Raw genomic sequence first — 15928 nt, forward strand, 5'->3', positions numbered from 1 at the left:
ACAGTATTAGTACACCAATATAAGTCATATGGAGTAAGTCAAATTGATCTTCCCAACACCACATCGCCTCAGTTGGTGAGAAAGAACATATCCGGATACTAAACAGAGTATTGGGTAAGTTTAGGCAGGCCGTGCTTAAAATTAAACCACAGGGCGTGCATTTGGGAAGGTAGGGAGAGACGTACCTGGGACATCATATCGGGGAGATCAAATCAGGAAGGCAGAGGGGACAGTCCCAGCTGACTGAAAGATTAGGATTTTAAAAATACCCACTCACATTCCGTAAAGGGAGTAAGACAAACTCTATATATGTTTACTATTTTCAGCATTTTGTGGAGAATTATCCAGAATTGGCAGAACTATTGCAGACCCTGTTAAGAGGGAGGCATAGTCTAGAGAAAGAATAGAATGCGACCCTCATTCAGAGGAAGCCTTTACCAGTTTAAAGCAAGCCTTGCCATTCGACCCAGGATTCGGACTGCCAGACGGGTCAAAGCTATTTCATATTTTCTGCGATAACGAGAATGGATATTATACAGCAGCCACGTGTCAAAGGCAAGGTGATAGGCAGAGACTGGTGGTGTATAATTCTGCTCAGAGAGGAACAGCACTGGCAGGACGACATTGGTGAGCTCAGGCCTTGGATTGCATCACCTGATCAATCTGTAATTGGTTCACACTGTCCAAACCACTGATGGTACATGGCGGCCTACACACAGCCCACAGTTTGGTGAGTCTATCAAGGACAGAAAATTAAGGGCAGAATCAGGTAGTCATTACGTAACTGGGAATCTGTGTTAATCCCTGCAGATTAACATGTACAAGCAGTCAGGGATAGTTTTATAAACCCAGCAGGACTGATTGTGAAGGAAGGAGATTAACTGGAGGGTGGGAGAGAGGTTGATAATGGAGTGCGTGGCGGGATTGCTGAGGCTCCATAAGAAGGAGATGGAGTGTTGGAGTTATATGTAGATGGCTCATGGAAACAAAACGAGGGAACACCACACACTGCTTCAGTAGTGGTAGATGTTGAGGGAAGGTTGATCGTAGGAGACGAGGGAAGGATTCTGCCCAAGCATCAGATTAAAGCCCCGCCAGAAGCACCGAAATTAACCAGGGGCTAGTGAATCAACATACGGCATGCCTTTTAAAACAGTTCATGACCATATATTGGCCTGGGCTTTGTGCGGTTATATCACTGCGTCTGCGGGCCACAGACAGTGTGAAGAATAGGGTAAAGAGTTGGTGGAAACAGCGAAAATTCCTCATGACTCAGATCAAGTTAAGATTAATGGTCACAGCAAAGTATAAATTCTACAACAATAGGTCAGAGAGTTTGTGAGTAAGGCAGCTAGACTACTTATTGAAACAGTACTGACATGAGAGGGAGTGGCAGTCATTACGGAAGTGAGAGAGGAAAGGTTTAAGACTTTCTCAGAAACAGCCCCACAAGAAGAGAAACGAGAATGGGAAAAAGGATGGGGCAATGAGAGGGAAAAACAGGGTCTGGAAGATACAAGACCATGCAGTGGCACCACAATGTACAAGATAAAAATTATTAAAAGCATAGCATGGCCTATCTCATACTGGGCAGGATAAAATGCTGTATCAGATGACTCGTTGCTGGGGTGGTCTGAAAAAGACAGAAATACAGTAAAATATAGTCAAAGGTGTGTAATCTGTGCAGACTGCGTGCTGGGAAAAACAATCAGGATAAAATAGAGATAGCAGCTGAGACTGAGGGCCCACGGGAGCAATTACAGATGGACTTTACAGATACGCCGAACCCAACCTGCAAACTCCCCAAACCCCAGGCGATCAGGTCAGCGGAAAAATATTACTGGAACATATGAAGGAAACACACAAGTGTGCTCTCGCTTGGGGAGTAACAGAGTTCGAGAGAGGAAACTCTCCCATCATGCATTATTAGGGAGCTCCGAATAAAGACCGCTCGTGCTGCTAAACATACAATTCAAGGCTTCTCTTTGACATTTCTCCCAGCTAAAGCTGTGCAGGGGTATGCTTCTGGCAGGAGACCTGTGGCCAGTGCTGTTCCACAAGGATCAGAGCTGGAACCTTTGTTACTTTCAATATATAATTAATTACCATGAAAATGCAGGAAGTTTAGTTAGCAAGTTTGCAAATGGTACAAATGGATGAAGTTGGGAACAGTGATGAATGTTGTCAAAGCATATAGTAGGAAAGAGATCAGTTGGAAGGTTGTGTGGAGAAATTGCAGGCAGAGTTTAATTCAGACAAGTGTGAGGATCCTTTGTAGAGCTAATGAGTTAATCAGCCTTATTTTGCACATTAACAATTGTGTGAACATTTCATTCTGAGCACTCGAAGGAAATGTCAGGGCAGGGATTGTACACAGGTCAGATTGAATGACGGTCTCGATGAGCAAAAGTGAGAAACAGATACAGAAAGGTTTTGGGATTGATTCAATCAAATGTTATCAATTTGCACGTCCACCAACATTACAGCATTTACAAATGGGAATGACCAGGAGAGTAGAATTGGAGCAGCAAATAAATCTTAATAATTCATGCAGCTATAGGAGATGCTGGGTAAAGATGCCACAGTTAGTGCTTATTTCATTCCAGACACACCAGGCAGGGAGCACATCCTTGCTGCATCTATCATATTGAGATCTTTAAGATTTTTGTTCACTTGAAGTGTTGCATGTTTAGCTACCCCAGAGAAGACAGCTTCAATCTCCTCAATCTCTCCTGCCAGGGCAATTCTGCTGTTAGAATTCAATTCACGGGGGCATGTTACTGGTTGCTTCATGGACTGGAACTGGCAATTGAGACTATAATGTTACTGTATAAAATATCTTTAATTGTATTGCCAGATAGCCAGACATACGAGGGGCTTTAAGAAAAATAACTTAACTGATGAGCATTGAGTGTCAGAGCACCTACTGCTGTGGGGGCATACTGTTCAGATACAATTGATTGATAATTGTTAGAATTGACTTACACTGGCTCCAGAGAAGTGGTCAGAGCATTATAACTGTCATCGGAGCTGGTAACAAATTTTCCATGGGTTAAAAATCTTACATGACAAAGTAAGTGTGAGTTCTGCTGATAAAGTGCATAAAGTTATTCAAAATAGTTATAATTTACCTTCAGAAACAAGTGAGAGAAAGGCACATTTCTGAGGTCATTGCATGAGTCCAAACTTAGAAATGAAGGAGAACTGAAGGGGGAGCTGGTGTTGGGTGTTGTAGTAATGATAGGGAAAAACTTATTTTACAGAGAGAGAGAGTTCCCAGATGGGAAACTCAGCTTTAGCATCACATCAACTGCAGAGTCATCCAATCCCGCAGGTCCTGATCCTTATCGGTAATACTGAAGAGGAACGCTGCATTCCCAGCGCATGCAGTCAAATATTTAACTGGTCATGTGATCTGGAAAGACACCAATGTGGCGGGACCAGGGCGAGGCTGTGTAAATGTGGGGACTGTGGGAAGGAATTCACTTACCCCTCCCAGTGGGACACTCACCGACATAGTCACACTGTGGAGAGGCCGTTCACCTGCCTCACGTATGAGAAGGGATTTACTCGATCTTATATTCTGCTGAAGGACCAGAGATGGCACAGTGAATTTAGATCCTTCACCTGCTCCATGTGTGAGAAAAGATTCATTCAAATCTCTCACCTGCGGATACATCATGTGCATTCCCACCGGGGAGAGGCCATTCACCTGCTCAGTGTGTGGTAAAGGAATCACTCAGTCCTCTGACCTGCTGAAATACCAGCGAGTTCACTCCAGGGAAAGGCCGTTCACTTGCTCCCAGTGTAGCGAGAGATTCACTCAAATGCACCACCTGCGGAGTCCGCAGTGAGACAAACAGGGTAGAGGCCATTCGAATGCTCAGTGTGTGAGAAGGGATTCAGTGATTCATCCCTCCCCCCGAGACCCCCAGTGAACCCACACAGGGAAGAGGCCATTCAGATGCTCAGTGTGTGAGAAGGGATTCAGTTATTCCCTGAGACCACAGCGAGACCACACTGTTGAGGAGCTATTTAGCTCTCTGTGACAAGGGATTTGCTGCATCTTCAACACGACTGAGAGCCCAGTGAGTGCTCACAGGGAAGTGGTCATCCCCCTGCTCCGTGTGGTGTAGAGTTCACACATCACTGCAGGACTCTGATTCTGGAGTTACTGTTCATCACAGTCAGGACTGGACCTTGTACATGATGAGACTGTTGGAGTATCGATGTGTGGCTGTTAATCACATTAACTGGGCTGCAGTTGACTGAATTTATATTGCCAATTTCTGAACCTTGGGATGTCTCTTTGGGCAGTGAGTCTCCACAAATTTAAATTTTGATTTAAATTGTGATTGTAGCACTGCTGCTTCACAGCACCAGGTACAAGGTTGGAGTCCAGCCTTGGTCAACGGCCTGTGTGGAGTTCCCACATTCTCCACATGATAGTGTGGGTCCCCTCCAGGTGCTCTGGTTTCCTCCCACAGTCCAAAGATGTGAAGGTCAGGTGGATCGGTTATGCTAAATTGTCGACAGTATCCAGGAATGTGCAGACAAGGTGGATTAGCCGTGGGAAAATCAGTGATACAGGGACGGAGTGCTCTGGGTGGGAGGTTCTTTGGATTGTTGGTGAGATTTTATGAGCCATTACTCTCCTTCCACACTGTTGGGATTCTATTCTATGATTGAGGATAAAGGCTACACAGCAAGGGTGTCCTTGCAGAAGGAGCATGTGGTGTATATCAATACTCTCGATGCCTTTAGATAGCGGTGGGCACTGCAGGGGATACAGTGCTTTATCGCCACTGCTGCTCCCTCACTCCCAACTCTCCTTTGATTTTGTCCCTTCTCACTCTGCCACTTGTAATGGTTTGCTTGGTCCGTAATGTGCTTTGTTTGGAAATATTCAATTAGTTTACAAATGGATTACTGCCGGTGATTATATATTAACAAAAACCAAAACAAAATAATGATGATGTTGATGGTGGGAAGGTTGCTCCTCCGTATGTGCTAACACTTCTGTGTAGGGGAAAAAAAGAACGCTTGACAGCACACAGAACGCAAACTGAAAAGCAGTTTAATCAAACCAAAGGTTCAGACATGGAGGGAATGTTTCCCTCGAGTGTGAGTGAATAGTAAGTGATGGTGTACGGGAGTAGACAGGACTTTGTTCTGAAGGGCATTTGAAATTTTAAAACTTTTATATTCAGATATTCCGTGTCTTTTCTTTTAGATTTATTTATTGTGGAATAAACGTTTACATTTAAAACAAAACAAAGTCACAAACCTTGTCTTAAAGACAAATGTTAAATAAAATCCATCAAACCATCCCTCACTGAAAATTGATGTGGAAGTGCAATCTCCTGGATAATCTCTGCCTTGCCTACTTCTTCCTACCCGGGCTCCATGGTTATGTACATACCTGGGAGATAGCAGCAGGAGAAGGCATTTCGATCCTGCTCCCCCACTCAATGGGAAACAGCTAACCATCCAGCTCAGTCTCCTGTTCCTGCTGTGCTCCAATCCCCTTTGATGGTTTTATCTCAAAGAACTATATCTAAGTCCTCCTTTGGCATCACTGCCTTTTGTTCAAGTGATGTGGCGGTGTTACTGTGTGGGTGCAGGCAGGGGTAATGTGATGGCACTGTTACTGGAAGATGCACTCAGCATCCCTCATCATCCTGCAGTAACATCAACCAGGTTCCAGCAACTAGAGATAAAATCCATTTGCAGGATATGGGCATCACTGGCTCAGCCAGCATTTATTCCCCATTTCTAGTTACCCTTGAGAAGATGATAGTGAGCTGCAGTCTTAAACCATTCACAGTCCATTTGGTGCAGATATACCGACAATGCTGGGAGGGAGAGTGTTGCAGGAGTTTGGCCAAATGATTCTCTATCTTTGGTTCTTCAAATGCTGGTTAACTTAATCACAATCTGAACATGATGTTGAGATTTCTTTCTGCAAATCTTCACCATCTAGCACCTTGTATAAAGGATTATGTACAGATTAGAAATTCAGAACAGACAATTCTAGTTTCTCTGGAATATATTTTCCCCTTTGTTCCCCCGAAGCTGTAACCCTCCAGCCCACTTACTCTCTCCCACCATTCTGACTCTGCTGCCCCTTAATGCACACCCTCCCCAGTCTCATGGAGTTGCTGATAAACAGAGCCATGCCACCACTTCCTGCCCCTGGTTAGACTCTGCACCCTTTCTGGGTTCACGTCCTTTCCCTTCAGTTGCTGCAAGTCAATAATGTAACAGCAGACTGAAACAAAAGGAAACAGAAAGGGAGGTGGCAGATCCTGGACAGAAGAGGAACCTTCAGGTTGGGAGAATGGGTCAAATCCTTCTGTTTCCTATTCCCAGCATTGTGAAGAATTGGGGATGGAACTTGGTCCCACGTGGGTGTGGTGACACTTTGATCCCCCAACAGATCAATACTATAAACAGATATGTTCCTTCTCCAACCAATCACAGCGTGAAGTGCTTTCCGCTAGTTACCCCAAAACACATGCTCCAAAACCCGCCCACATTCCGTACATGTACTGTGCCGGGTGTCCCCACACACGTGTGGTCCCTGCCAAAGGGATCGTGGGAGTTGCAGTCCCCATGAAGCCACTGTTGACCTGTCTCTGGAAAGTGATTGAGAAGTGTGGACTGGAGGGTGTTGTGTATCGGATCCTCATTCAGGCACACATGATGTATGGGCTGTCACTGGGTTTTACTGAGACATCCGCTTAGACAACCCGATTTCTGACGTAAGGAATATACATTCAGCCAATTGCGGTGCGGGAAGCTTAATAAGGGGCTGCAGAATTTAAGCAGAGGTGGCTCATTGGCTTGCACTGCTGCCTCACAGCGTCAGGGACCAGAGTTTGATTCCAACCTTAGGCGACTGTGTGGAGTTTACACATTCTCCCCATGTCTGCATGGTTTTGTTCGGTGCTCCAATTTCCTCCCACAGTCCAAAGATGTGCAGATTAGTGGATTGGTCATGCCAATTTACCCACAGGGTCCATGCGTATGCCGGATAGACAATTAACAACAGGAAAGGCAGGGTTACAGGGAATGGATGGGTCTGAATGGGGTTCGTGTGGACTCAATGGACGAATACCCTGTTTCTGCACGATAGAGACTCTATTGTATTCTCATGAAGAAGAATGTACCTATCTCAATGCGATGTGAATCTGTGGAATTCCCTATTCAAAATGCGGTGGATGCCAGGACAATGAGCAAATTTAATCAAGAGATTATTAATTTGCAATGAGTTGAAGGCGGGAAAATCCAGCTGAGACCGAGGTGAGCTCAATCATCATCGTATTAAATGGTGGAGCTGTTTCGAATGGCTGCATTGCCTCTCTTGTGCCCAGTGCTTATCTTCTGACGGTAATAACTGGAAAGCCGAATCTAAAACTCACCATCTTCACCAAAAGAGATTTTCGGAAAAAGCAGGATAGTCAGGTGGATTAGATTTCCAAAGTTAGATAGTGAGGAAGCATGTGGGAGATGATGATTTTGCAATTTTAAACTGAGGGGAGACTGTGGGGATACTCTTAGACCGTGTAGTACATTCACAGCGTCCAGAAAAATCGCCAATATCTATCCTATGCTTTATTAAAAAGCCAAGATCTTTGATAATGAAAACCAAAACACCCAGGAAACATCGCCTCACCTCGTAATCTGACAAAAGACTTGTGATAAGTATGGTTGAAGTTAGAATACAAATGGAAAGCGGGAAGATTAAATCCAGTCCCAAGACCCTGTGCTTAAACAAAGGAGACTACAATAGGATGAGGGAGCAGTTGGCTAATGTAGACTGGAAGCAAAGACTTTGTGGTGGGACAGTTGACGGACAGTGGGGGAATATCAAAACAATTTTTCAAAGCGTTCAGAAAAAGTATGTATCAGTGAAAAAGAAGAAATGTAGGAAAAGGAGTAATTTGCCATGGTTGTCTGATGAAATGAGGGAGTCTAACAAATTGAAAGAAAAGACACACAAATTAGCAAAGTCAAGCGAGAAACTAGGTGATTGGAAAAACGTTAAAAAGATCAATAGAAAGCTGGATGGGATTGGGGGTAAAAAAAAAGTGATTAGAAAATACCCCAGGGCCGGATTAGCAGTTTACACTGCTAGCGGGGATACTATTGTACGGGGAACATATGGCCTTTAATTATTGAAGCACTTTACTGTTACAGTAGAGATAATCCTAATAAAGCTAAAAATCACAGCACTCTCCAAAAGTTTGTACTTCCAAATAAACCTGTTGGATTACAACCTGGTGTTGTGTGATTTTTAACTTTGTCCACCTCACTCCAACCCCGGCTCCTCCACATCAGAATTCTGATTGGCAACCCCACTGAAACTGAAGCGTATGCCAGGTACTTGAGTGAGATACGTGGGGGTGGGGTAGCGGTGTGTGGTTTAACCATAAAGTGCTGAACTGAACTCCACTTTTTAACTGCTGTTGCCATGGAAATAATCCTGATAGTCAGCCTCCACTGGAAACCACAAATCACAAAGGTATAAGAATGGGATCCATACATCAGACAGGCAGACAGTTACATGATAGTGCCTGGAGATGTTTTGCATGTACACTATCCAGGTAACTGCCATGCGTCACCAATAAAAGACTCAAAGAAGACCTCTCAGAGTTCTGTGCCCAGTCATTCCTATCCAGCAGGGTTTAGGAATGTGAGTACACAGCGGTCAGTCCTCACAGTGGAGGATACGAAGAACATGCCAGTAATTGATAAGGAGACTGAGGAAGGTGAGGACCAAGAAACAAACCATTATCACGAGAGAATTGGAGCTGGGCAAGCTAATGGAGCTAAAGGTAGACAAGTCTCCTTGTCAGATGGAATACGTCCCTGGGTACGACCAGAGATAGCGGGAGAAATAGTGAATGCACTTAGAGTCAGAGTATCCTACAGCAGAGACAAGCCATTTGGCCCAAACTGACCCATGCTGAACAAAATGTCCATCCACGCTAACCCTATTTCCCTTGGCCGATATGTTTCTGTCTCTTTGCTATCTATGCCTTTTTCATGTTGTGAACGAACTTGCCTCAACCACTTGCAATGGCAGCTCATTCCATACATGTACCACCCTCAGCTTCTCTTTTATTCTTTCTCCTCTCACCTTAAAATGATGCCCTCCAGTCCTCGATTCCCTGGGAAAAATAACAATGCATTAACCTTACCCATGCTTCTCATGATCTTATACACTTCTATAAACCACCCTCGGTTTCCTCTGCTTTAAATGAAAAAGGTCCTCGATTGTCCAACGTCTTCTTATAACACCAACTCTTTCGCCCTGGGAACATCCTTGTAAATTTGCTCTGAACTTTTTACAGTTTGATAACCAAAACCTACACTGCATTCATCACATTTCCAGGGTTTCCCCACGGCGCTGGAATCGATGTGACAAAGCCAATAGATAATGAACAAGACATAATCGATAATTAACTCCTTTACAACAATCCCATTTTCATCTTTTTTTTCCATTATGCAGGTATTCTTTTGTCTTTCTGGTTGCATGATGAATTAAAGACTTGTCCGCATTCAAAACAAAGCAGAGGCTTAATTGTTCCAGGGAAATGTGCCATGTTTTTCTAGACTTTTAAAAACAAATGAAATCTCTCTCCACAGTCACCACACTAACATGGACTTGGCTGTGTCTCAGTACTTTTTCCAGTCTCACTGATATTTGAAATATTCGCTCACGGACAGAATGCACACCTTTCCTTCCACATGAAAAGGTCAATGATATTTACTTGATCCATGCCGACCTGAAAATGAAGTTCAATTGCTCATCCGCAAATCCACCTTTTCAGTACCCTACAACAAAGAAAACAAGTCACCACTGTTAATTCAGCATTCGTAAGACAATTATAGGATTAAATTGTAGTTTCCTTGTTCTGGCAAAGCTTTAAATCACAGTCTCACAATTTCTTTCTTCCATGAACTGAAATCCAAACCAATCTCCTCACTCCTTTCCTCCACACGCAAATCTCACACTCTCTCTCCTCCCTTTGAATTCAGTTTTCCAGCTCCTGTCTACAGACGTCGAACCAAATCAATGAGCCTGAATCGGCGCCTACCGGGTGTTGGTGAATATCAATAAGAACATCGACCTAGACCCAATATACTGACCGCTGCAGCGGAAAGCTGGAACTGGCAACCGGAAGCGGCAGAGACACACCACTATAAATGCTGGAGGAAAGATCACAGAAGCGCTTCACAAGAGGCTCCCAATCACTGAGGATGTCACCTAGACAGGGGATGAAACGTCTGCAACATAAATTCCCAGCTGGGCGAACAGAACCACAGCAACGAGAACCCGAGCTACAAATCTTCTCACAAACTTTGTCCGTGAAAAAAATTACTCAGAGTACAAGGGGATCTGGATCAGATGGGTGAATGGGCTGAGGAGTTCAGTTCAGAAAAATGTGAGTTGCTGCATTTTGGAAAAGCAAACCTTAGCAGTTAATAGTAAGTTCCTGGGGACCTTGGAGTGCAGGTTCACAGTTCCTCGAAAGTAGAGTTGAACATAGATAAGATAGTGAAGAATGCAGTTGGTTTACTTTCCTTTATTGGTCAGGGCATTGAATATTGGGGTTGGAGGTCATATTGTGACTGCACAGGACTTTGATTAGGCAACTTCAGGAATTTTCCAAGCAATTCTTGTCTACTATCTATAGGAAGGATGTTCTCAAACTTGAACGTGGTCAGAGAAGTATTACAATGACATTGCCAGTGTTGGTTTGTTTGTTTTCCCTGAAGCATCGAAGGATGAGGGGAAACCTTCTGGAGATTTAGAAAATCAGGCCGAGCATGGGTAGGGTAAATCAACAAGATTTTTTCCCTCGTTCTGTAGTTCAGGGGACAGGGAGAGGTGGTGGGTAGAGAGTCGGGGAAACAGAGAGGGTTGAGGGATAGAGAGGGGTGGCACAGAGATGGACGGGAGAAAAGAGATGGAGGAGTGAGAGGAGGGGAACAGAAGGGGAAACAGAGAGGGGGTGACAGACAGGCAGAGATGGGCAGACAGGGACGGGGGAGGCAGGGATGGGGCAGGAGGCATGGACAATGGAGGAGGCAGGGACGGGGGAGGAGGCAGGGACGGGGGGAGGCATGACCGGGGGGAGACAGGGACCAGGGTGTGGGGTTGGAGAGAGGGACGGGGGAAGAGACAGGGACGGGCGGGTGAGACAGGGACGTGGGGGGGAGGCAGGGACATAGGGGGAGACACAGGGACGGGGGGAAAGACAGGGACGGTGGGAGAGACAGGGATGGGGAGTGACAGGGACGGGGGATACAGGGACAGGGGGAGAGACAGGGACGGGGGAGAGACAGGGATGGGGAGAGAAAGGGAAGGAGAGACAGGGACGGGGGAAACAGGGACGGGGAGAGACAGGGACGGGGCGAGGCTGGGGCGGGGATAGACAGGGACGGGGTGACAGGGATCGGGGAGAGACAGGGACGGGGAGAGACAGGGACAGGCGGGGAGAGACGTGGATGAGGGTGAGAGGCAGGGACGGTGGGGAGAGACAGGTATGTGTGGGGAGAGACTGGGACAGTGGGGAGAGACAGGGACGGGGAGAGAAACAGGGACGGGAAGAGAGACAGGGACGGGGGTAGAGACAGGAATGGGGAAGAGATAGGGATGGGGGAGAGACAGGGACGGGGAGACAGGGACGGTGAGACAGAGGGGAGAGACACAGAGTTATTTTATATATCTAAAGCACAACCCTCTTCCTGTTTTCTCCCCATCCCTTCAATCCCTCTGAAGGGCTCAGAACAAGTGCATAGTTCCTGCAAAGTAGAGTTTCAGGGAGATCAGTTGTTGAATGTGGCATTTGGGACGCTGCCCTTTTTTGTTCCGAGCACTGATCAATAAGTGGACCGGGTTCGATTCCACTCTCTTGCACATTCTCTCTGTGTGCATCTGCAAGGTCTTCCACTGGATACTCTGGTTTCCTCCCACAACCCAAAGACATGGAGGTTAGGTGGATTAGCCGTGGGAAATGCTCAGTTATGTGGTTAGGGAAGCATGCTGTTCCGATGGTTGGTCTGGTTTCATGGGATCACTGTAGGGATTCTGTCACTGAGTATAGGAGTTAGAAGATTACGTTGTGGCTGTATAGTGCATTGGTAAGGCCAGTTTTAGAATACTGCATTCAATTCTATTCTCCCTGATTTTGGAAACATGTTACCAGAATAGGACTCAACCTCATAATGATAAGTTCCTGGCAACTGTTGATGAACAAAGAGACCGTGCAGTGTGGGTTGATAGTTCATTGAAAGTGGGGTTGAAGGTAGACAAGTCAGGGAAGGTGGTGTTTGGTATGCTAGCTGTTATTGGGCAGTGCATTGAGTATAGGAGTTGGGATATCATGGTTTGGTTGTACAGTTTATTGGCTCGGCCAATTTTGGAATGCCCTGACTGCTTTCAATTCTGGTCTCCCTGCAACAGAAAATATGTTGGAAAACCGAAATGTTTAGGAAAGAGAGGGGCTGAGGATATTTTCCCTGACGCAGTGGACGCTGTGGGATGGCATGATACAACTTCAAAAAGCTGTGAGGAGCAACGACAGGGTGGCTAGTCACAGTTTCTTTTATCCCAGGATAGGGGAGGCCAAAAGTCGAGGGCATTGGTTTAACGTGAGAGGGGCAAGACTTCAAGGGGACCGTAGGCACATCTTGCTTCACACAGACAGAGGGAGGTGCATTATGAGAATGAAGTGGTTGGCATGGACGAGTAGGACTGAAGGGTCTGTTTCCATCCTGTACATCTCTATGACTCTGTTTTGCTAAACTTGAGATGGGTTTCAGAAAATATCTACAAGGTTATTGTTAGGACTGTGGGGTTAAATGGAGAGGCTGAATAGGCTGGAGTTTTGTTTTTCCCTGGAGCGTCAGAGACTGAGGGGCTATCTTCTGGAGGAGCACAGACAGGGTGAATCGCCAAGGTCTTTGCTTCCAGTCAGTGTTGGACAGTTCAAAATTAGAGGAGATTGCGTTTAAGGTGAGAGGGGAAATATTGAAAAGCGACCTGAGGGGCAAACCTTTCACTCAGAGATTAGTGTTCGTATGGAATGAGCTGCCATAGGAGTGATGGACGAAGGTAGAATTACAACATTTAAAAGGCATCTGGAGGAGTACATGAATAGAAAGTGTACAGAGTGATATAGACCAACTCTCCTAAATGGGACTGGATAAGTTTAGGATAGCTGGTCGATATGGACGAGTTAGACTATTCATGCTGTATAACTCTCTGACTGTAAGTGCTACAGCAAAATGGTGGAAATCTGTAATAAAAACAAAAATGCTAGAGATCCTCAGCAGGTCTGACGGCATCTGAAATGGTGACAGGTGTAGGAAACATTGCAGCCTTGAAGAAGTGTTTAGATTATCAACTCGCACATTTGCACCATTTGAAAGGCATCTCGATGGGTATATGAAAAGGAACGGTGAGAGGGATATGGGCCAAGTGCTGGCAAATAGGACTACTCGGTTAGAATATCTGGTCAGCATGGATGAGTTTGACGGAAGGGTCTGTTTCTGTGCTGTATATTTCTATGTCTCAAGGTGCCAGCTATGATCCCAACAGTCATCACAGGGATCTGAAGAGGAGCGATCAAAGAAGGTGTCAACTTGGACCCTGCCGGAGGGCCGCTGCCCTTGGCTTGACATGTATGCTCAAACTGTCGGGAAATATATAAATGCCAGATTCATCAGCCGTACCCACAAGATAGAGCAAAACATCAGCCATTCACAGCGCGATGCCATCCAGGCTCTCAAAACAAATGACAACATTGTCATCAAACCAGCAGATAAAGGAGGAACCATTGTCATTCAGAATAGAACAGACGACTGTAAGGAAGTGTACCGACAACTGAACAACCAGGAACACTACAGGCAACTACCAGCTGATCCGACCAAAGAAAACACTGATCAGAACTTTGGATCCAGTCCTTCAGAGTTCCCTACGCGCCCTCATTCTACGTACTTCTCGTGTAGGCGACTTCTACTGCCTTCCAAAGATACACAAAGCCAACATATCGGGACGTCCCATTGTGTCGGGCATTGGGACCCTATGTGAGAATCTCTCCGGCTATGTGGAAGGCATCTTGAAACCTATTGTACAGGTGATCTCAAGCTTCTGTCACGACACTACGTATTTCTTACAGAAACTCAGCACCCACGTACCAGTTGAACCGGGAACATTCCTCGTCAAAATGGACCTGTCCGCACTCTACACGAGCATCCCCCACAATGATGGCATCGCGGTAGCAGCCTCAGTACTCAGCAGCAACAACTGCCAGTCTCCAAATATCATCCTACAACTCATCCGCTTTATCCTCGATCACAACGTCTTCACCTTTGACAACCAATTCTTCATCCAGACAAACGGGACAGCCATGGGGACCAAATTTGCACCTCAATATGCCAACATTTTTATGCACAGTTTCGAACAAGACTTCTTCTCTATGCAGGACCTCCAACCAACATTGTACACCAGGTACATTGACGACATTTTCTTCCTCTGGACCCATGGCGAGGAATCACTGATAAAACTTCTCAGTGACATCAACAAGTTTCAACCTCACCATGGACTACTCTCGACTATCTGTCTCATTCTTGGACACATGCGTCCCCATCAAGGATGGACACCTCAGCACCACACTATACTGCAAAACCACAGACAAACTCACAATGCTACACTTCTCCAGCTTCCAGCCAAAACATATTAAAACAGCCATTCCCTATGGACAAGCCCTACGCATACACCGGATCTTTTCAGATGAGGAGGAACGTGACGGACACCTGGAAGTACTCAAGGATGCCCTCACAAGAACGGGGTACGATGCTCAACTCATCGACCGCCAGTTCCGACATGCAACAGCAAGGAACCGTAATGACCTCCTCAGGAGACAGACACGGGCTGCAAATGACAGAGTACCCTTCGTTAATCGGTACTTCCCAGGGACTGAAAAATTGCGCCATGTTCTTCGTGACCTGCAACACATTATCAATGAGGATGAGCACCTCACCAAGCCCTTCTCCACACCTCTACTACTTGCTTTTAAACAACCGCCCTACCTCATACAGATCACTGTTCGTAGCAAACTGCCCGGCTCTCAGGACAACTCCAATCAACACTGTCACGGTGGATACTGCAAGACGTGTCAGATTGTGGACATAGATATCACTATTACGCGTGGGAACACCTCCCACCTTGTACATGGCAGGTACCCCTGTGACCCAGCCAACGTTATCTAACTTATACGGTGCAGACAAGGATGTCCGGAGGCATGGTACATTGGGGAAACAGAGCAAAGGCTACGACAACGGATGAATGGGCACCACACAACAATCAACAGATAGGAGGGTTCCCTCCCGGTTGGGGAACACTTCAGTGGTCCAGGACATTCAGCCTCGGACCTTCGGGTGACCATCCTCCAAGGTGGACTTCGGGATCGGCAACAGAGAAAAGTGGCCGAACAGAGGCTGATAGCGAAGTTCGGTACCTATAGGGAGGGCCTTAACCAGGAGCTTGGGTTCATGTCACATTACCGATGATCACCATTGCACTGTACACACACACAGATATTCCTACACACACACACTCTCACATACACACGGACACAGATACACACAGGCGCGCACACAGACACCCACACGCACCCTTATAGACACACACACACTCCCACACTCACACATGCACCCTCTCTCAGACTTAAGACACTCTGCACGCCCTACACACAAGCACACACGCACTTTCTCACACTCACAACATCCACCTCAGACACACACACACCGACAGACAAAGATCCACATGCACACATATATTTTGTGGGGTGAATTTGCACTTGCAGAGTTACATTGTACTTTGCTCAAAAACTGCATGCATTCATGTAGA

The 15928-nt window shown here is 46.0% G+C and overlaps 1 pseudogene; it reads left to right on the forward strand.

Annotated features, from left to right (window-relative positions):
• The window catches only part of LOC148138608 (uncharacterized), a 194909-nt pseudogene extending 179321 nt beyond the window's left edge, over positions 1–15588 (forward strand).
• Positions 15589–15928: the final 340 nt, after the last annotated feature.

This window comes from Chiloscyllium plagiosum, unplaced genomic scaffold (genome assembly GCF_037043375.1).
Source record: "Chiloscyllium plagiosum isolate Xiang-an unplaced genomic scaffold, Cpla_swu_hap1 HiC_scaffold_40, whole genome shotgun sequence".
In the NCBI taxonomy this organism is placed as follows: Eukaryota; Metazoa; Chordata; class Chondrichthyes; order Orectolobiformes; family Hemiscylliidae; genus Chiloscyllium; species Chiloscyllium plagiosum.